The sequence below is a fragment of the Lepisma saccharinum genome, chromosome 15, assembly GCF_977018435.1.
Source record: "Lepisma saccharinum chromosome 15, izLepSacc3.1, whole genome shotgun sequence".
In the NCBI taxonomy this organism is placed as follows: domain Eukaryota; kingdom Metazoa; phylum Arthropoda; class Insecta; order Zygentoma; family Lepismatidae; genus Lepisma; species Lepisma saccharinum.
The window spans coordinates 72,240,085-72,263,504 of NC_139243.1; positions in this window are offsets into that span (position 1 = coordinate 72,240,085).

Here is a 23,420-nt window from a genome sequence, read left to right on the forward strand (position 1 = left end):
TTATTTCGAATGTTTTGGAAGCCTTTTCATTTTGCCTATTTTGCCTATTTGGGACCCCACTGCCTATTTTTAATTATAATGCCTTTTTTGCCTTATTCAATGAAATTTGACATTTTTTAAAAAAAAAAGTGTATATAAATTATTTTTCTCCCAAAAAACGGTGTTGGTATTTATTTTTCTTCCGTTTATTATGTGAATAATTTTCGCCTTATTTAAGTAATATTGAACTGACGCATGTTTCAACATTGCTGAAGGAGAAAAGTGTGAGAAAAAAGTATTTCATGCTGAGTCAGGATATTGCCTTTCGGTTAACATTTCTTGTGCAGGATTGACTGCTGAAGTGGACAGTAAGGGCTAACGGGTAGTGAGTGCAAATCAGGACTTGAAACAATTGAAAACAATTTGTGATATTCTAAAAGGTGAAAATGCTGTTACCAAAATGAGTCCAGCTACATTAGCTTGTTATATGTATGCTCCAATAACTTCTGTCGAAGTAGAAAGATCATTTTCTATTTTGAAAAACATTCTCTCTGACAGGCGACTATCAATGAATGTTTAGAACTTAAAAAGCACCTTGTAGTTATGTGCAATCAAGACGGAGAAAATTGAAATGCTCTTCCCAATGTAGATTTTAACATTTTGCCAGAAATTATAGATAAAAGTAAGCGACTTCTAAATGTGCCTTTTTTCGGTTTATTTTGCCTTTTTTCATTTTTAGTGCCTATTTACCACATTATAAATGCCTTTTTGCCTGCCTATTTTAACGAAAATAAATGCCTGAACTTCCTGGCTCTATTTATAAGTAATTACATTTTTAATAGAAAGCGTATCTTTTATCAATATTTTATAAGATTTGGTCACCTACAATAGTTAATCCATTTATCTCCTTGTTCTATCACAATACGAAACTCAAAATGTAAAATTTTCCTTATCCTCTGCTTACACATTTTCTCTTTTCTCACAATCTCTATCTCGATCAATTATTTATTTATTTATTTATAGAAACATGTTCCCTACCTTCTTTAAATGTACAACAGTCGCAGCAAGGGACAAAAAACGAAGTAAAATGAAGCAATTTAATCAATTAAACACTACAAAAATAAATTTACGCTGTGTGTTTGTGTTAAAACTCTAAAAACATCCATAAACTCAAGTCACCTTCTTTGGAAAAATGATTGCAATTAAGAAATTATTAACCCCGTCTAGTTCGCTACACTTTTAGACATATGGTGGAGTGCAGGTGCATCCCAGCGCCAGGCAAGTGCAGTAGAACTATGTTCAACCAAATAGACGAATAGCTGTATTAAAGTTAAAAAAATTCAACAATTGTCTCTGCTTTAAACATTCATTTGTTTAGTTAGCTCGCACCATACACCACACACTACACCACTCCAGAACGTAGTACTACACATGCAGACACCAAATACACTACTTAACACCAAATCAACAAAATAGACAAGTTAATGTTGCACTGTGTAATCGTTTGTTTATCTGTGGTGTAAAAAACTAGACGCACATAAGTAGTAAGAATATATTATATTTATAACCTCAATTTACTAATCGGGAAAATTCCCATTAGCAAACCACGTGACAGAAAGAAAGTTCGCGCCTCACTCAATGCGATGAGTTGTGTGATGATGCTGTCTGTTTCCGCGTTTGACTCATACCAATCGTACGTATATCGTTTCCTTCCTTCCCTCGCCTCGTCCATCCTATCAGCCAACTTTTTGCCTGCAGCCCGAAAAAGAGACTCGGGATTCTGCAAGTTTTTCATACCGCTTATTTTGCGAAGATTGTCCATAAAAATCATCTCGCACGGTGGACGAAATTTAGGCGCTATTTTGCTTAACTCAACGAGCCTCGCAACATCCTCACCTCCAATACATGTGTACTCAAAAATCTTGTACAGCAGTTCAAGTGGTAAGTCGGTTATACAAGTTGTCATTTTCACGAGGTGTTATTTAAATAGAAGTTTCTCGGTTTCTCAGGGAAAAATATAAAACGCACAATCAAGTCAAAATTCAATAAAATTCTATTTACTAGAAAAAAATACTTTTAAACTTACGACAATTGATAGAATGTAACTTAAAAGACAATAGTTATAATTATAATAATTTTTTTCAGCTCTGGTATATATATATAATTTTTCTCGGGAAAAAATACAAAATTCAATACAAATACAAATTCATACAAATTAGGTTTAGCAGTGTACTTTATATATTTATTGTATATATTTAGTGTGTTAATATTTTTGGTTTTTGCAGTTGGTTTATTATATCAGATTTCTTGGGATTCAAATCAAAATTCTATACTTAATAAAACTATGACGAATTGTAAAGCTAATGGCTTACATGAACGAAGGTAGAATAAGTATTGATCTACAGAAGCACTGACCTACAGAATCACTAACCTACGTCACCATGTCGTGACGTGCGTAGAAAGGCAATGACCTAATGCGTATCGATCTAGTATAACAGGCTGGCACAGATACCGTGCGTCCATTTCGATCTTCAGCCGAGAGATCGGGAGAAGCGTGGCGGGCGGCGCTGACGGTGATGCCGACATTTGCGGCCTGTAATGCCCGCTTATTTTTATGGGCATATGCAGACATTTATATAAATATTGCAAAACGAGCACTAACCTGTGTTATAGGAGTACGGTTTTAATTTTAGTGGCTTAGTGGCTGTATGTGCCGATGATTTTGACACGCCCACCTCTTGTGAAACACGGCGTAGAGGTTTGTTTGGAGAACTTTCTAACGCTACACCAATTTCATCGAGTTTTGCTTCGGTTAGAATCCGTCGTTTTTGCTTAGGTGTTTTAAAATTTAACGATACAGTTTCTCGTAATGTAATGACAAGATGCCTAACCGCATCTCTGTGTGGAGTTGAAACGCCTGGGAATTTCTGTACAAATTGCATACACACGTCTCGACACGAGTCTGTTTTCACGTACGTGTCATACATAAAAAACTTTGTTCTAACGTAAACCTTGTGGCTGGCATTTCAACCGTCTCACTGACACAACACACATACACACTGCAATAACACAAACAAGTAACTGCAAGTAACCAAGAATAACACACTTGCGCACAGTACGAAATTAACACGTTCTTGATTTACATTGCTCGCCACTATATTCACAACTCTGTCTTCATCTAGTCGCGAAGGAACAAAAAAACTCGAGCTCGGATATTTCGGATTGCAAGGAAGCTCACGAAAACCATTCAATTTTAACGTTTCGTCTGCAGCGTAATCTTGATACAGTGTTGCACATTCGAAACCTCCAAACGATTCCCATGGCCACAAAACTCTTTCAAGGATATAAACTTAAGCAGGACGTTACTGGTCAAACTATGATTAAAATGCTTTATTATCTGTGGCTCTTAACATCGTTTCTATAGCGTATTTATTTGTGTATATAAGAGCAGAACTTGGATGAATTACAGAACAAATTTTGCGTGTTATAACACAGGTTAGTGCTCGTTTTGCAATATTTGTATAAATGTCTGCACATGTCTATAAAAATAAGCGGACATTACAAGCCGCAAATGTCGGCATCTCCGTCAGCGCCTCCCGCCACGCTTCTCCCGATCTCTCGGTTGAAGATCGAAATGGACGCACGGTATAAGCCAGACTCTAAATATGAATAGATTACAACAAATACAAGCTGGATGTATCAAATATCAGACTCCTTTATACAAAATATATATAAGTATACTTGTTCAGTATACCAGAAATATGTTTAATATGAATGATAAGAAATTCTGTATATCAAACCCTGTAATATGAGGAGCACTGGAACAACACCTCTATACTCTTCAACTATTCTCACAATATTAACTGGTCTGTAATGCGCAAACCCTTTAAGTAGCCTAAGCGCGGACCGCATCTGCCAATCAGAAGACACGCATAACCAACCAATCAGAAAACAATACATGCCTAATAATTTGTTGCATAATATTGAATAATAATTTGTTGCACAACATGATGCCAGAAGTAAACTTGTATGTGTATGTGTGTATGCGGGGGTTTCAGAAGAGGCGGGGGCGGGGGGAGTGCAAAAAGGAAAATCGTTACACGTGGAAATTTCCACTCGTACATTTTACAGAGTATTACACTAAAAGCAAAAAAGCTCATATGAGCTTTTTGGCTTAGGCCAAAAACAGTGTCGAGAGAAAAGCATATTTTTAACAAACTTATAGACAACAATCTGGCAAATTCAGGTGTAGTCACATCAATCTGAGGGGGGTCATACTTTCTCAGAAGATTTTTTTACAAAAATCGTAGGTTATACACAGTAGCAATAAAATTATGTTAACATTTTGCCCTTGTTTTAAGTATTTCTATTCAGTCTGAAGGCCTCATACTTTCTCGCCCCAGTAATAGCACCAATGACACTACTCTTATGTTACCTTAACTTACGAATACATTGCCTAAAATTTTTAATTCATGTTAATATGTAAAGAAACGAAACGCTAATTATATTCCTGAGCACGCTGTACATTTAATGTCCGCTATTAGTATATAGTTTGAGTTGCGTACCGTGATTTAGGATATAAACCGCCCGATTAATTAAAGGTTCTAGTTGAGAAGTAATAGATGTATAAATAGGCTGCAGTGACGTGAGATGTCCGTACACAGGTAAGCAGTAGTGACGTGAAAGAGTCTGTACACATATATACATATACTTATATGCTTTAAGCACAGTTAGGCACAGCCAATTTAATTTGTATAACTAGAAGAGAATTAGGAGAGCATTACACGGCGTGGACGTTTCTCACATATTAATGAGATTTTTTTTGTTATTATATATTTATATTTTTTTCCTGTCCGAAACATTGTTTTGTTTGACAGTTGAATATTCATCCTTAGCACGTTGTAGCTTCGAATGTTAAAAACTTTCAAATGTAGATTGTTTTAAATCTTAAAATATAAATATTGCAATTTTTGCTCCAAGTTACGGCATTTATTAAAGTGAAACAGGTCTAATATTTTAAATCCACTTGCGTGACATAATAATAATTTATAATAAAAATGGCACTAATAATGTTAAATAAAAGCAGACTTATTGATTAATAATTTGCCTTAGGCACAAAAAGTTTTTTGCAGTATTAGAAACCGATATTAGTATCACGCCACGTAAGAACCTCCTGACCTCCGACCACGACAGTTTGGATGTTTCTATTCTCATCCCCCCACCCCCTAGAAGAGGTCATCGCCCCTCCATCCAGAACAAACGCTACCTGTGGAACCGAGCGCCGTGGGAGGAGATAAGACTTTCCCTCGACTCCTTCCCCTGGTGCATCTTGGAAGGCGGGACCGTCGACGAGGCAGCTGACCTATTTACAGGTGTCATTCAAGCAGCAGTAACGGACTACGTGCCTACAGGGAAAATATCTTCTCGTAGATTTCCGTGTTGGTTCGACTCCGAAGTGCGGGATGTACTGGCCAACAAGACACGAGCATGGGAACTTTGGAAGGGCTTCCCGGGTGAACACACGCACAATACCTTTGCTGCTCTGCGACGACACTCAAAGTATCTCCTTCGAAAAAAATATAAGGAACATATAAACAATATCACTGCAACAATCCCGGAAAACCCAAAAAACTTTTTTAATGTAATAAACTCAAGGAAAAATAACAGTAGGATTCCAGCTGAAATTACGCATGATAGTGAAAGTGCGATAGGGGACCGAAGGGCAGAACTCTTCAACGCTTATTTTCATGGTAACTTCTGCCCCCCGTCTTCCCTTGCAGCGTTGCCAAACGTAAGACCAGTCTGTTCCTCCTCCCTAACAACGCTTGTCACTACACCCGATGAGGTGAAGGATCTATTGTCGTCTCTTTCAGTTCACCGTGCCCTAGGACCGGACGATATCAACACCATGTTCCTCAGGAAAACTGTGCAATCCCTGTGCTATCCCCTCTCCATTCTCTTGAACAGATGTTTTTCGGAAGGCATCTTTCCTCACGCTTGGAAAGAAGCTAACATCACACCGATTCACAAAAGTGGTAACAAGAATTTTGTTTCATCTTACAGACCAATCTCCTTACTCTCTCCTCTGTCCATCATCTGTGAAAAAGTAATCAAAGACAGACTGTACAAATTTGTTTCTCCGTACTTAAGCTCTAAGCAACATGGTTTTCTTCCTGTTAGCTCCTGTCTTACAAACCTGTCTGTTTTACTCTCACATGCTTTGAAATGCATTTCAAATAATTCACAATTAGATGTAATATACTTTGATCTGGCCAAAGCCTTTGATACTGTTAGTCATCGTCTTCTGATTCACAAATTATGCAATAGATTCAACATTCATGGCAAATTTCTCACCCTTCTCACAGATTACCTTAGCGATCGCCAACAACGTGTCGTTCTTCCTGGAACTGTTTCTAACTTTCTTCCTGTCCTCTCTGAAGTTCCACAGGCTAGTGTTCTAGGACCTCTCTTGTTCATATTATTCGTCGATGATCTTGCCGACCATCTTACAGCTCCCTCTAGAAATTACCTTCTTTTCGCAGATGACTGTAAAATTTTCAGGGAAATCTCCACTTCCGACGATACTCATCTTCTTCAGAATGACATAGCAACATTTACTTCCTGGTGCCTGACATGGGACCTTACATTACATCTTGACAAGTGTACTACTCTCACTATCTCTCTCAAGAAGAATCTGTTAAAGTCATCTTACTCCATCTCTGGCAATAACATCAAAGCAGTATCCTCTCACAAAGACCTAGGCATTGTTTTCGACCAAAAGCTCACATTTGAGGAACATATTTTATGCACTACATACTAGGTTTACTAGGTTTACTCTACCGTTTCACTGAAATTAGTGACATCTCAGCCCTCACTTTGTACTTCAAATCATTAATCTCCCCAATAATAGAATACTGCTCTCCCGTCTGGTCCATGGTATGTCCCACTCACCTCTCCAGAATCGATTCAGTCTTTCACTTCTTCCTACCTATAGTCCGTCACAGGGTTCCCTCATTACGCAATTTTTCATCTCCGCATCTCTTGTCTTTTCTAAACTTACAAACTGCTTATCAGAGACGTTTGCAGAATGATTTCAGTTACTTATACAAAATTGTGAATGGCAAAATCCGCTGCAACACACTCCTTGAGGAATTCCACTTTAGAGTACCTATGCGCACAACTCGCAATACAAGGTTATTTTATACAAAAAACCTAGACTAGAAATTCAAAAAGATCTCTCTTTTATAGACTTGCAACACAATACAATGATCTCCCCTCAAGTATTGATATATTTTCCTCCGAGTTTGCCTTTCGGTCTTCTATCAGAAGAAATACTTGTAATTAATATCACATAGTGCCATCTCTTACTTATTTTTTTGTTCATGTGCTATTCACTTTTATGTTGTTTTGTTACTCTTAATTATTTCTTACTTATTTTTATTTATTTATTTTATTTTATTTTTATTTTTATGCTTATGATAATTATTGCTTTCTCATTGTTGACAATTTCAGTGTAAAATGGCCACCTGTGCTGTATCTGAAATTTTCTCAAATAAATAAATAAAATACTAGCTCAGCAAGTACAACACTAAAAATTTATAGTTACACTTCAGAAGAAGGTATATAATAATATTAGCAAAGTTTTATTTTAAGCGCCAGTTATTGAGAATATTTATTTTATATGAATTTGTAGACGTCGACGTCAAGATTTTATTGAACCCCAATAACAAGTATTTTCCTTCGGATATTGGATAGCTACCAAAATCCTGGAAATCCATTCTGCCATCGCAGAATGATTATGGTTAAACCACAACGGTTTTAGTTTCAAACTTTGCTACAATAATATGCTCAGCATATTTTAGAATGAGTTGAGAGAATTAAAGATTCTTCAAGTTTTAGTGATGTTTGTATTTTAGTGCATTCAAAGATCGCATAAATAATAATTATTATTTTATTTCAGGTAGTCAGGAGTAAATCAGTTTCAATTTTCCTATACCTTGTACCTCAGTACGGTTTGATTGGTTTTAAGTACTTAAAAATAAAGATAATACCTGAAATTAAATAAGATAAGTTTGCAGTAAAATTTTCAAATACGATAAGTTAAACAGTGCTAAAATATTTAGAGAATAAATAAATTATATCAGATAAATAAATTAAGCAGATAAATTGAGCCTAGATTCAGAAATAATTAAGTTGAGTTAAAATACCTACTAATTTAAACTATGCAGGCTTAAAGTACGTGTTAGTTTTGAAGAACTGTTTGTTTTGTTGCTTAAGCAACATGAAAATCATTGCGATTTTAGTTATGTTAAACGGAGTTCTTCCATACGTAAAAGCTTCAAATTTTATTTATCTGTTGAAAATATCCTTCGATTATCCTCATATTATTATTACAAGTTTATTATTAGCAACATTTATTATTAGTATTTTTATAATTTTCGTAATTTGTTACTGTAAATGTCAACGCAAGAAATATATTTACGATGACGTTGCATCAATTGTTGAAGTGGTACCGTTAAAAATAATTCACCCTCCAATACTCCCACCCTTTCCTCAGTCCGTTATTATTCAGCAAAGTGTACAAGAAGAAGTTCAAGATTCATCCCGAAATATATTAGTCACCAAAGACGACTTTTTAGATTTGCCTAAGAATAGTGTATCTGTTAAAGATAGAGTTCAGAAGTTTGCCGTAAGCAAGGGTCCAAGCTTTGTTGGACCCTTGAATTGATTAATTCGCACTGTGTCCAGCCAATTGTAAAAGTTAAAGATTTATTTGTAAATCAGTCAACAGCAAAAGTCGAGAAAGTTCCAAGTTAAACTCAAAAAGCAGAAAGTAAGCCAAATTCTCAGGTTTCCGAACCTGTTGTATCTTTTACTGATCATATTTTTTACGACTATACGTTTGCCTAAAGTTTCCATTATTACGTATTCTTTTAAGTTAGAATCCATTATTGAGGTCTGATTGTATTTTATGCAAGGTTCATTAGTCTTCTCTTTTGCTAGCACCTTCCCAAGTTTTTGTTATTATGCGATCACGGAAGTGTTCGAGTTTTGCAGCCACGCTGACAGAGCGCGACAATTTTTTCCCCGTCCCGCCTACGACATCATTTCAAAAGTCCTTGACTTTCTTTCGACTCTTGCAGCTCTTACTAAACCTTGTTTATAGTAATTTAAAGTTTTGTCCACATTCACGCGTCACGCAGCGAGTCAGCGAATCATAGCGCTCCATTATCTTCCTCCGTCCGTTGTAATTTTACCGTCCTAGCAGGAGAATCCTTTTGCCCGTTGCTCGAAGCAACGATTAACCCCCTCCGCTATTCCGACGGAACCCGAGTTGTACCCGAAGTTGCCTGAAACACGGCAACGAGCTGGCCAGCAAGCCTTCTCGCTGTCGCTGTAGAGAACTCAGCTCAGTTAATTACAAGCGATCACGAAAATGCAACTTTGCAAGAACTTTGAATATCTGGTGTCAGCGCATTATTTTTTCCGCGTTGAAGCCTTCCAGAGCACGCTAAAAGCTCAGAAAGAATTGGCATGGAAACGACAACGAAAATTTTAGACTCTGCATATTTTTCCGAACCAGTGGCGTTCGCTCATTAAATTTTAATGGGGCCAGTTTAGTTAAGGATATAGCCATAAGAATTTGTTTTTTTTTCGATCGAATTTCATATCAACAATGTTAGGGATATTTTTGTTTTACATAGATCAAATTTTGCAATAAAACGTCGCATTTATGCACTTAAGATTAATCACGACCAATAATTTTAACAAAGGAACAACAAGACGAGATTTTTTTTGAGTTCTCGCAAAATTTTCCCGTTTATCATGAATTTATTTATTTTAAGTAAATTTTTTGGGAAATCAACTTGCATTTGATTAGAATCAGGATAAAGCCCAACGAAATTTCGATAGAAATCAGGGAAATTTTTATAGTAAGGGCAATTTTAGCATTTTATGCACATAGATTAATCAAAATTTCAGCAACATGCCCGGGCTAAGCCTCGGTGATTAGCACAGGCATGTGCAGCAAAATTTCGCCACAGCACCGTTAGCCTTTCCAAATTTTAACAGTGTGCATTACCACAAATGTTATAATTTGAGAATGTATTATTATTAATATTTATTATTAGGAAATTTAGTTCATTTACCCAATTTGCACCTTATTCGACGATGCAGCAATGAATTCATTACTTCTTACTGATTAATTTCGTGTTCATTTTAGTACAGTAGGTAATAACTAGTAATTTGTATTTATATTCTAATATATTGCATAACTATTCTCGATCTATTTTGTTTGGACAAACCTAAGGGATTGACACACCATTCTTATATGAGTCAAGTATATTTTTTTTCCGCGGCGGACCAAGTGACCTGAAGTATACGGCGGACTCGAGAAGTTTTGAGTGGATAAATTTCTTTTGTTTAAAGAAAATTTGGAATTGAGAAAGTTTATTATCCTTATTGTGTTTAAAATTTGAATTTCACTCCTTTAATTCTTTGATGCTATATTTGTTACCACCTGGAGTTTCAACGAAAGTCCGAAGTAGCATTTACTGAATTTTTTTACATTGCATAATAATGAACCACGGTAAAATTGCACCGGCCTATTATTGATTAGGAGGCCATTAGAGGCTTGCCAAAGCAACCTCTTAGGACACTAATAGCTTGCTTTGCGCAACTCGAATTTTATATTTTTTTAAGGACTCACAACATATTTTTTTTAAAATTTAAACAGAATTCAGAACATGCTTGCAAGACTTACTTTTGTTTTATAATTTTAAATTTTGTAATTTTGAAGTGAAGTCTATTACTGACAACAAATTATTTCAGTCTATTAGAACACGTAATGGTATTTTAATATCAGGTACAGATCAATTTATTGTCATTCAGAATTTGAATAATAATTTGAAAACCTACAGATCAATTCAGATTAACAAGGAGCAATCTATATTTTTTAATTATCAGGATTTTTCTCAGATTATTGTGGATCAACAAATTTTACGTACCAGAATTTTAGCTTTTGAACGGGTAAAAATGAAAGAAGTTGTATTACCACTTGATATTCCCAAGAATCTATCTGATTTCACTATTCCCCAATGGACTCCGCTTGAACTTGCTGTAAAGCAACTTAATCAATCTATTAGTAAAGGCATTTCATTTCAGGAATTAGTTTTAAACACTTTGCCCATGTCTATATTAGTTTTATTATTTGGAATTTATTGTTAACTGCAGCACTTGCTTATTATTTTTATCAGCACCGTCAACTTGCAAGACAGGTACATTCAGAGCAACACAGCAATAATTTATAATTTAAGGCAACACGTCAATCATGGACATTAATATTTTTATTTTAATTACGGTTGTATATTTTATTTAAATTTTCCTTATTTATTTTCAAAGAATTATGGCAGATTTTTAATCAATTTATTTTAATCATATTTTATTTTGATGAGGCAATTTAATATAATTTAATTTAAGAAAAGGCAATGGAATGAGTTTGGTTTTTTGTACATACCGTGAATTAAATACACCTATCGTCAGCAGTTTGCTTTAATTATTATAATTTTCCTCTTATTTAACCTAACCTGTCTATAGGAAACGACGTGGACGAGCAATGCCTACACCAATCATGGGCATTTTTATGAAGGACCTCCGCCGATGCAGTCAACTACCATGCGGAGAGACTCGTCACCAACAATTTGAAGGAGGCATGCAGACATATTTTAGTAATACTAATACCGGGAAGACTGAATTCAACCATGAATTTCCCAGTTGAGTGGATCACAGACTATTTATTTATCACCCACACTTAGTTTTGGTTTGGTTTGAGTTGGTGTTTTAAGTCCATTTTATGCACAGTAAGGCTAATCGGGACTGGACCTACAGTTTAAAGTGGAATCCGAACCACTATGTGCCTCCACCGGGTATCGAACCCGGGACCCTTGATTACAAAACGACGACGCTACCACTGCGCCATCGGGGAGGCCTCCCACACTTAGTGAAGGAACCAGATAAAATTTCCCTCCACACTGTTTGCTGTTGGGACAACATTTTTCCCCATCTCCCAAGTTCTACGGGTTATTTGTTACACCTTTTACATTGCCCCAGACTAAGTTAAGAAGACAAGTAATTCAAAAGAAGAAGAGAAGCAGAGAAAAGAGATATCCTACAAGCAGCAGTTTTGGTTACAACAATAATTACATAGTTTTTGTTCAAATTGTGCTTCAGTGTTTCCCCACACATGCACATGTAAGCTTATACCATGTGTATTTATGTAGATGTTTCGCCGCATGCATCATGGAAAAGAATATTTCTTCCCATAGCCCTTCTTCACATGTTCAATTCCGTACCATGCATGCTAGCCAGTTTTAACATGCATTATATTTTACATACAATACAAGGAGGCGACAAGCACCAGTTGTGCCAATTAACCAGCGCTAGCAACAACTAGTGTATATTTTTTTTAAGAAGAAATTTTCACAACGGATAGCCAAACAAACATGCAAGTAATAGCAAAGCATTCCTATAGCACTTTCGAACATTTCAGGAAGTATGCTTTGTTATGCCAATGTTTTATGCATATGTTCATAACAAGCAGCTATTTTTTGTTTCATCAAGACGGAACATAGCAAGTGACACATTTTTTACACATGAATATTATGTGTGAAGTTTCATTTTTCATGTCTTCAAATCAGAGCAGACAGTTTTGGACACTTGCAAGATTTGTTTTCTTTGTGCAGTCATATATCAGTATTTACAAGGTGATACTACAGTGTACATAATAACATAGTCAAGGAAATCGAACGTTATTTTGATTTTCTAGATTTTTTGCCTGCAACAGTTGTATTATTCAGTGTAAATAATTATGTGCATCGAATACTTCCTACTCATACATAGGAATAAGCGAAATAACCAGTGACAATTTATATATTTGAGGAGGCTTATTTGGCTTGCAACGAAGGGAAGATTTTATATGAACAGTGCATAACAACATCTTTCCTTTCGTTTGGTAATAAGTTAAGTGGCTATAAATTAAGCACAACGTATTACATTTTGGTGTATCCAGGCTTTCCTACATGCAGAAACAGTGATATGTGTATTTGTGATAAGTACTGCGAACATTTGTCTACCACGATTCAATGCAACATACTACGTCTATTTTTTATATATGTTCTACATGCTTATTTACGATTTTACTTACATATGTGACAATCCACGCTTTCGTGTACTTACTTATAAACCTTGTTTCATTTTTTAAACTCATTTGAAGGGTCCACATTAGGCTCAATTCCACAGAAACATTGTGAACTATGGTTTTCCTTGCGAAAACACGTCGGCCATTTGAAGGTCTTATTTACATAGGATATCAAGCCTTGCAATCGCGCTGGCGATGGACAAAAGACAAACGACCGAGTGCTCGCGACCCGTAGGAATGAGCAATCCTACATCAAAAGGCTTACGTACGCAAAATTGTGTTACGACGAAAGTTATATCATATAATCACATGAACTTTTGTAAATACCAGTCATGTAATGATACATAATATTTTTTTATCGACATGCGTACTCATTATTATGGATTGTATGGTTTTGGGTAACGGAATATTTTTTTTTGGTTAGGAAAACAAGAGAAAGCGATGTTATTTAATTAATTTTATTTTTCTTGTTTGTTTTTTATTATTTTTTTTTTAAAGAAAATATATGGAATTGGCGAACCTGGGTCATGTCAACCTTTGTGAATTGAATTTTTTAAATTTTCAACATGGAAAATTTTCACCGCGGCGGTAGAACGTATCAATCTCTAAGATTATATGTTTATTTTATAAAAGCCTCTCTGAATGCTTCACGTTGACCAGGGCATTCACTTGTTTTTCTCAGTTGTCTCAGCCTCTGAGGCATGTTATCAATGCGCAGTGTTGTGCTATGCAAACCTCCTGAGCTATTCAGGAAACAGGTAGTTTCTTCTGCCTATGGAGTCAGCGGTTTGCATAGTGGCAATTAAAAACACGATTCGGCATGGAGGAAGAGCTCCATGGCCGGGATATAGAGGTGAGACAAGCGGAGAGGGGACTGACTTTGGTTTGGAATAGAGAACGGAGTAGAGGTTAGGAGAGTGGTGGAGCAGAAGTGAGACGACGCTCTGGTCAACCGATAGAGAAGCCAACAGAGGGCTTAGTATATTTCTATTCATCGTAATTATCTTCATACATCAGATAGACAGGTAACTATCCTAACACCCAGCCATGATTCAGGTTCAAAGGTTCAGAAAACCCAACGAGTGACCATTGTCTTTTCTAGTTGATTACTTCCTAAATCTTATTTGTACCTTTCGTATTGCCAAGCGTTAACTCGTCATGCCAATAACGAGTGCTCTCGTCAGAGGATGAATGATGAATAACTTACATCTCCCAGCAATTATTTGCAAAGTGACTGGTTCTGATCCCATCATTCTTTAGAATGATACGATATGATTTAACTTGTATGATTACAAATATCTCCGAAACGCCTGAAATTCCTTTATTTTCTTCTTTTTCACATTGGTACTTACGTATTCTGCATTCCTAGGGATTCTTGAAGGTGCCATTTCGTTTTTTGCACGGAAATAATCTCTATTTTCGACATATGAAGTAAGTTTTGTTCGTTTCTTCTTCCCTTCAGTAACACGCTAAATGGCGGTCATAGTTTCACTACCGTAGTTGGCATGCAGTGTTTCCACCCCACTCCACCAAAAAATACCTACCTAGCCCCACAAACCAATGACGCATAGCCCCACGAACCATTCATACATAGCCCCACGAGCCATTTCCGATAAGGTTAGGTTAGGTAGGGTCACGTATAGGTTACAATAGTTAAAAATTGGTTTCGAAAAAAATATGCGTAGCCCCACACACCATTCTCGCATAGCCCCACGAACCATTGACACATAGCCCCACAAACCATTTGCGGAAACGTAACTTCTTCAGTTACAAAAACACGTACTTGGAAACACTGACCGGGATTGACTGGGATTGCGTCATCACACACAGGCTACATCCACCTGGAAATATATGGATGCAAGAGCTTTCGTGCATCGGTCACACATTTATATTGAAAAATAGATGATTTACCGGCAAAATTGAATGAACGATGCGAGAAAACACTTCCCCGAACTTCCTCAAGTATAAAGAAACTGCATTCGGTAAGTAATTTCTCCTGTAAATTTGAAGAAGTGCGTTTCGGGGATACTTAAATTTTACCAGCATCTGCGCTTCATTCAGTTATACAAACCAATGTATCGCAAGAGAAAAAAATCACGTTATGATCAAATTCACGCATTGTGTATTCAGATATTAGTTTCCATTTCCAGCTTCCACCAGTCTCAAACTTACAGGACGATACCAAACAAGGAACTGAGTTTCGATTTCTACAGTAAAGCACGGGTCTTTCTTGTAGCACAACAATTTTGCTACCTTGTGCATACATAGCTAGCTAGCCTAACCTAACAACATATTCATTTAGCCTAAAATTAAAAAGCTTTCTCCCGTGACGTCAGAACATAAGGTTGCTCAAGTGTTGTGCGATAAGTGAGACCTGTAAAGCTCGGATTAATTGACACTGATTCAATGAAAAAACAGGGTTGCCAAAGAAAAAAATTATCATAGACTATAAATTGTCTACCACCAAAATGTGTTATAAACACTTGTAAAAAGACATGTTTAAAACACATTGTTTTAAACGTTTAAAACATTTGCAAAAAAAACAATGCCGTGTGTTTTAAACATGCCAACCTTGGTTTTGTACAATCGGGCCTCGGAGGAGGCTCGCTTCAAGTACGGTCTTATACCTTACGGACACGGCCTAAGATCTCATTTCAAAATGTTTATACTTTGTTCCAGATATCTCTGCAGCAAGGCCGCGCATAGCGACAGAGAAGGGGGAGATATCGAATGGGCAGAACGAAGCAGTACCCCCTGCTGGGAAGTCTGGTAACTGCAGTAACCCCTCCACGCGATCCCGACCCAACGTGTTCGTTGGTGAAGCCGTCTCGCGACACTACTTGCGCAGAGACTTGTTTTCATTCGCCTGCTCCGTGTATCATCATCATTGTTTTTTGGAGCAGCAGATGAACTTGCCTTAAACTTCATATAATCGGTCAGACGACCTGACTTCCCACACAGCACCACGGTTGACATGTTTAAAACAAAAGTGTTTAAAACACTTTGTTTTAAACGTTTAAAACACTTTGTTTTAAACGTTTAAAACACACGGCTTTGTTTTTTTACAAATGTTTTAAACGTTTAAAACAATGTGCTTTAAACATGTTTTTTTTAGAAGTGTTTAAAACACATTTTGGTACTTGATATTTTATAGTCTGTGATAATTTTTTTTGTTTGTCAACCCTGTCTTTTCATTAAATCTGTGTCAATTAATGCGTGCTTTACGTGTCTCACTTATCGCACAACACTTGAGCAACATTATGTACTGACGTCACGGGAGAAAGCTGTTGTGCGACAAGAAAGACTCTTACTTTACTGTAGAAATCGAAACTTCTCAGTTCTTTGTTTCCTACCGTCCTGTAAGTTTGAGAATGGTGGAAGCTGGAAACTAATATCTGAATACACAATGCGTGATTTTGATCACGAAGTGAATTTTTTTTCTCTTTCGATACAATTCATTGGTTTGTATAACTGAATGAAGCGCAGATGCTTATTTTTGGTAACATAATTTTTACTTGGAAAGATAAATGGCGTAACGTACTCTGAGTACGTGGGATCGAACCAAGAACCTTAACCATTGAGGGGGATGATGTAGCTCGCTTAATCATTCATCCTCATTCGAGCACTCGCCCTTCAAGGTAAGCCTAATGGTAATGGGCGAGAGGTACTAACTACACACTTGGAAATGGCAAAACACAAGCTTTCGGATTTATACCTTCAAGTCTAGATCAACATGGTTGGAAGTAACAATACCTGTCTGTCTCTGATGATACAATTCCCCGCTGATAGCTGTTCATATCGAAACGTGTTCGATCACTCAATCTCCTCAGTTCCTTCTTGTTCGGCGATTCAAGCCAAAAGACCCCACACCACACGTTGCTCTCTATTTTGTTCTCTTTCCTCCTTCCCTGGTCTTTGCCCTGAAATACCAGCTGATCAGCACCTTAACTCCAATAGACCAGGAAGGATTTTAATTACTGATGTGACATTCTTTGAATGCCTGAGAGAGCAACGGCTGGCGACAAGAGTTATGAATTCAGGCTAGCTATAAATCTCAATTTAGAGGAGATTGATACGATTACCCCCTCTGGATAAAAAATTCCAGAATTGAAATTTATATTTAAGGTATCCATGTTGATCTATCCTTATAAATCGAAGTTTTTATTAAAAAAATAGAAAAAATAAAAATGAAATAAAACCATATTTTCCCGCCAAAACCGAAAAGAAAAAAAATAATGATAATAGAATAGTAATTGTGTAAATACTTGGCGATACTTCAGACGCGAGAACTGGCCATAGGCATAAATGTACTGTCTGGAGTAGTGTGTTTTGTGGTACAACCAGGACGAGAAATGATGAACCCCCCTCAGGCAGATTTGCCTACACTTAAAACTTGCTCAACATGCCCATATGAGCTTTTTGCTCAAGTGTGGAACCCTGTCTAATCCAAGATTTTTGTAAAAATGCCCTCGGGAAGTTCCTGTGAAATGATGAGCCCCCTCAGATTGATTTGTCCACACTTACAAAAGGCACTTCTGTGAGATTGTTGTCCATAAGCTTGTTAAAAATATGCCCCTCTTGATATTTTTTTTGCCCACACCTAAAACTAAGCCAAGATACACCCACACCCACCCACACCCACCCACATACACCCACACCCACCCACACCCACACATATTTACTTCCGGTCCACTTCCGGTCCACTTCCGGTTTGCCTACTTCCGGTCCACTTGTGGCCTATTTCTGGTTTATTTATATTGCATCATGTTTTGCAACAAATTATTACCTAATATTATGCAAAAAATTATTAGACATGTGTTGTTTTCTGATTGGTTGGTTAAGACATAATGTGATGATGTGTTATATTCTGATTGGCTTATTGTTTCAGATGTTTTCAATGCGGTCTGTGTTTAGGCTATATAAAGAGATTTTGCATTGCATATCAGCCAGTATTGTGAGAGTTGTTGAAGAGTAAGGGTGTGTTGTTGCAGTGTTGCTCATATTTTTAAACACAAAAATATTGCAGATTTGTATAAATTGAATTACAAATCTATTTGATTTAATACACAGAATTTTTGACAACCTGTCATAGGTTTATTAAGTATAGAGTTTTGATTTGAACCCCAAGAAATGTTATATAAATACCAAAGCCAAAAAATATTAACACACATACACACACACACACACACTAAATATACAAAACACACTGCTGAACCCAACTGATATTTTTTTATTAAGCATAGAATTTTGATTTGAACGCCAAGAAATTTTATATAATAAACATAACAAAATTCTAATATTTATTTTTGTTTAACAGGTACAACAAGTTTTGAGCACATAAGCAGTTTCTGAGGAATACAAGGCAGCAGCAGCAGCAAGCAATTAACTTATAGAAGGCAGTGTGTATCATATCTAATTGCATGGATAATCTTGACACAGGATTTTTTGAGAGAAGATGTATTTCAAAATACATAAAATCTAAGTCACTTGTTGATGATTTAAAGCTTAGATTCTTTGGCCTGTCCGAGTATGACCTGTTTGCTGTGCAGAATGAAACTGAAATGCAGTGGGTGCTTGCCAGTGACAGGCCATTCCAATGCCTGTATCTCAACTTTATCAGTGAGTTTGAAAAATTTATGTACAACAAGTACAAGAGAATTGTTGGATCTTTTGTTAATTTTTATACAGACAGGTGCCATTATAATTTAAGGTTGAAATTGTTTGACAATTATTGGTTCAACAATTGCTATGAGCATTCTTTTGAGTATAGGATGCCCATGATTGCATCTCAGAGTTTAAATTGGAGACATTATAAATATTCAAATAAAATTATTAACAAGATATCTAAATATAAGAAGATTGAATTTGTTACACCTGATAATGGGAATTTGTACAGTGGTGAAGATTTCAATCCAGAGTTTGTATCAAATTCCAACTATATATATTTGAATGAGCTTGTCATGTATTTTATAAGGCAAAAATTTAGAGATTGCACTTATGATTGTATTGTTGAGGCACTGGGGCAGAATAATTTGCATAACATATGCAACTGTGGGAGAGTTTTGTCCAGCCTCTCAGTGTGATTTCAGGCACAGGAATCTGGCAGTTGGGAATCAACCCGCAGCAGGCAGCCCTGATTATTTCAGCAGAGACAGCAATCAAGGTAAATAAATATTTGCTGCAAGTGTAATTTAATTCTCTTCTCATCAGTGTAACACATTTCCTGTCTTATGCAGTTCCAAATCCCTGCCCCATCAGTGCTGTAGAAATATCAGCCAGGCTCGGGTCTGTATGCAGGAAGAGGCAAGACATTTGTTTGAAATCTGTTTTGAAGCCTGTACCTAATCACAGCACAGCTCTGTCAGAGATAGGGACAATGAGTAATATCTGTAATTAATAATTCAGTAATCATTTCTAACAAGTTTAATTTTCAATAGGCTCTTCTCATCAGTGTAACACATTTCCTGTCTTATGCAGTTCCAAATCCCTGCATAGCAGTGCTGTAGCCAGGCTCGGGTCTGTATGTAGGAAGAGGCATAGTTGAAATCTGCTTGGGTATAATTTTTTGAAGCCTGTACCTCATCACAGCATAGCTCTGTCAGAGGATAGGGACATTGAGTATAAAATCTGTAATCAATAAGTCAGTAATCAATTCTAACAAGTTTAATTTTTAATAGGATCTTCTCATCAGTGTAACAAATTTCCTGTCTTGTTTCACATGCAGTTCCAAATCCCTGCCCCATCAGTGCTGTAGAAATATGAGCCAGGCTCGGGTCTGTATGTAGGAAGAGGCAAGACATTTGTTTGAAATCTGCTTGGGTATAATTTTCTGAAGCCTGTACCCATCACAGCATAGCTCTGTCAGAGATAGGGACATTGAGTAATAATTAATAATTATTCTTGTCAGTAATCAATTCTAACAAGTTTAATTTTTAATAGGTTCTTCTCATCAGTGTAACAAATTTTCTGTCTCATGCAGTTCCAAATCCCTACCCATCATCAGTGCTGTAGAAATATCAGCCAGGCTCGGGTCTGTATGTAGGAAGAGGCAAGACATTTGTTTGAAATCTGCTTGGGTATAATTTTCTGAAGCCTGTACCTAATCACAGCACAGCTCTGTCAGAGTGTAACAAATTTCCTGTCTTGTTTCACATGCAGTTTCAAATCCCTGCCCAGCAGTGCTGCAGCCAGGCTCGGGTCTGTATGCAGGAACAGGCATAATATTTGTGAAATCTGCTTGGGTATAATTTTCTGAAGCCTGTACCCATCACAGCACAGCTCTGTCAGAGATAGGGACATTGAGTAATATCTGTAATCAATAATTAATAATTATTCTTGTCAGTAATCAATTCTAACAAGTTTAATTTTTAATAGGCTCTTCTCCTGTCTTGTTTCACATGCAGTTCCAAATCCCTGCCCATCAGTGCTGTAGAAATATCTTCCTGGCTCGGGTCTGTGTGTAGGAACAGGCAAGATATCTGCTTGGGCATAATTTTTTGAAGCCTGTACCCATCACAGCATAGCTCTGTCAGAGATAGGGACATTGAGTATGTATTATTACTGCACCTGCCCCATCTAACATGTTGCTGTGTTTCTTCAATACATTAGTCGTAATCAATAAAATATTCAGAACAAACCTCTATAAGATATGACAACCTGCAACAATCTGGATGTATGAAATGTTTTATTTTCTGTATTTTTCAGGCTCTCTTGTTAAAATCTTGTTTCTCTCTCCAACATTGCCATCACTATAATTCCACATGTTCTATGCTAACAACTTCAAACCTGAAAACATATCTGTAATCAATAATTAATAATTATTCTTGTTAGTAATCAATTCTAATATTTAATTTTTAATAGGTTCTTCTCATCAGTGTCCTGTCTTGTTTCACATGCAGTTCCAAATCCCTGCCCTTCAGTGCTGCAACTAGGCTCTGGGTCTGTGTGCAGGAAGTTTGTAGTTGAAATCTGCTTGGGTTTAATTTTTTGAAGCCTGTACCTCATCACAGCATAGCTCTGTCAGAGATAGGGACATTGAGTATAAAATTATTACTGCACTATATTTTAAAACCTGCCCCATCTAACATTGCTGTGTTGCTTCATAATCAATAAAATATTCAGAACAAACCTCTATAAGATATGACAACCTGCAACAATCTGGATGTATGAGATGTTTTATTTTCTGTATTTTTCAGGCTCTCTTGTTACAATCTTGTTTCTCTCTTCAACATTGCCATCACTATAATAATATCTGCCACATGTTCTATGTTAACAACTTCATAATCGATGCAAAAAAAATAAACCTGAAAACATATCTGTAATCTAATCAATTCTAACATTTAATTTTCAATAGGCTCTTCTCCTGTCTTGTTTTACATACAGTTCCATCCCTGCTCATCAGTGCTGTAGAAATATCAGCCAGGCTCGGGGGTCTGTGTGTAGGAACAGGCAAGATATTTGTTTGAAATCTGCTTGGGTATAATTTTTTGAAGCCTGTACTTAATAACAGAATCACAGCATAGCTCTGTTAGAGATAAGAACATTGAGTAATATCTGTAATCAACAATTAATAATTATTCTTGTCAATAAGTCACTAACAAGTTTAATTCTTAATAGGCTCTTCTCTGTGTTGTTTTACATGCAGTTCCATCCCTGCCCATCAGTGCTGCAGCCAGGCTCGGGGGGTCTGTAGGCAGGAACAAGCATAGTTGAAATCTGCTTGGGTATAATTTTCTGAAGCCTGTACCTAATAATAACATCACAGCACAGCTCTGTCAGAGACAGGGACATTGAGTATAAACTTTATTGTGAAAACATATCTGTAATCAATAATCATTATTCTTGTCAGTAATCAATTCCTTCTCATCAGTGTAACAAATTTCCTGTCTTGTTTCACATTTCCAAATCCCTTCACATCAGTGCTCAGCCAGGCTCGGGTCTGTATGCAGGAAGAGGCAAGATATTTGTTTGAAATCTGCTCTGAAGCCTGTACCTCATCACAGCACAGCTCTGTCAGAGATAGGGACTTATATCTATAATCAATAATTCTCAATAATCAATTCTAACAAGTTTAATTTTCTTCTCATCAGTGTAACAAATTTCCTTCTTGTTTTACATGCAGTTCCAAATCCCTTCACATCAGTGCTCAGCCAGGCTCGGTTTCTGTATGCAGGAAGAGGCAAGATATTTGTTTGAAATCTGCTCTGAAGCCTGTACCTCATCACAGCACAGCTCTGTCAGAGATAGGGACATTGAGTATAAATTTAATTATATTCAGAACAAACCTCTATAAGATATGACAACCTGCAACAATCTGGATGTATGAGATGTTTTGTTTCTGTATTTTTCAGGCTCTCTTGTTTTAATTTTGTTTCTCTCTGCAACATTGCCATCACTATAATAATATCTGCCACATGTTCTATCTAACAACTTCATAATCGATGCAAAAAAATAAACCTGAAAACATATCTGTAATCAATAATAATCTTGTCAGTAATTAATTCTAACTCATCAGTGTAACAAATTTCCTGTCTTGTTTCACATTTCCAAATCCCTGCCCATCAGTGCTGTAGAAATATCAGCCAGGCTCGGGTCTGTGTGCAGGAAGAGGCAAGATATTTGTTTGAAATCTGCTTGGGTATAATTTTCTGAAGCCTGTACCTAATAATAGCATCACAGCATAGCTCTGATAGAGAAGCAGCCATTATAAATATACATATAATGCAGATATTTGTGAAAACATTGACAGGCAAGACAGTGACCCTGGAGGTAAATCCAGAAGACACTGTTGCTGCTTTATAGCTGCTGCTGATAATCTGATTCTGATATTTTCCACCATTGTTCCTATATAAACGTTTCAACGTATGTATGTATGTTTCAACAGTATAAACTTTATTGTGAAAACATATCTGTAATCAATAATCATTATTCTTGTCAGTAATATGTTGAAACATACATACATACGTTGAAACGTTTATATAGGAACAATGGTGGAAAATATCAGAATCAGATTATCAGCAGCAGCTATAAAGCAGCAACAGTGTCTTCTGGATTTACCTCCAGGGTCACTGTCTTGCCTGTCAATGTTTTCACAAATATCTGCATTATATGTATATTTATAATGGCTGCTTCTCTATCAGAGCTATGCTGTGATGCTATTATTAGGTACAGGCTTCAGAAAATTATACCCAAGCAGATTTCAAACAAATATCTTGCCTCTTCCTGCACACAGACCCGAGCCTGGCTG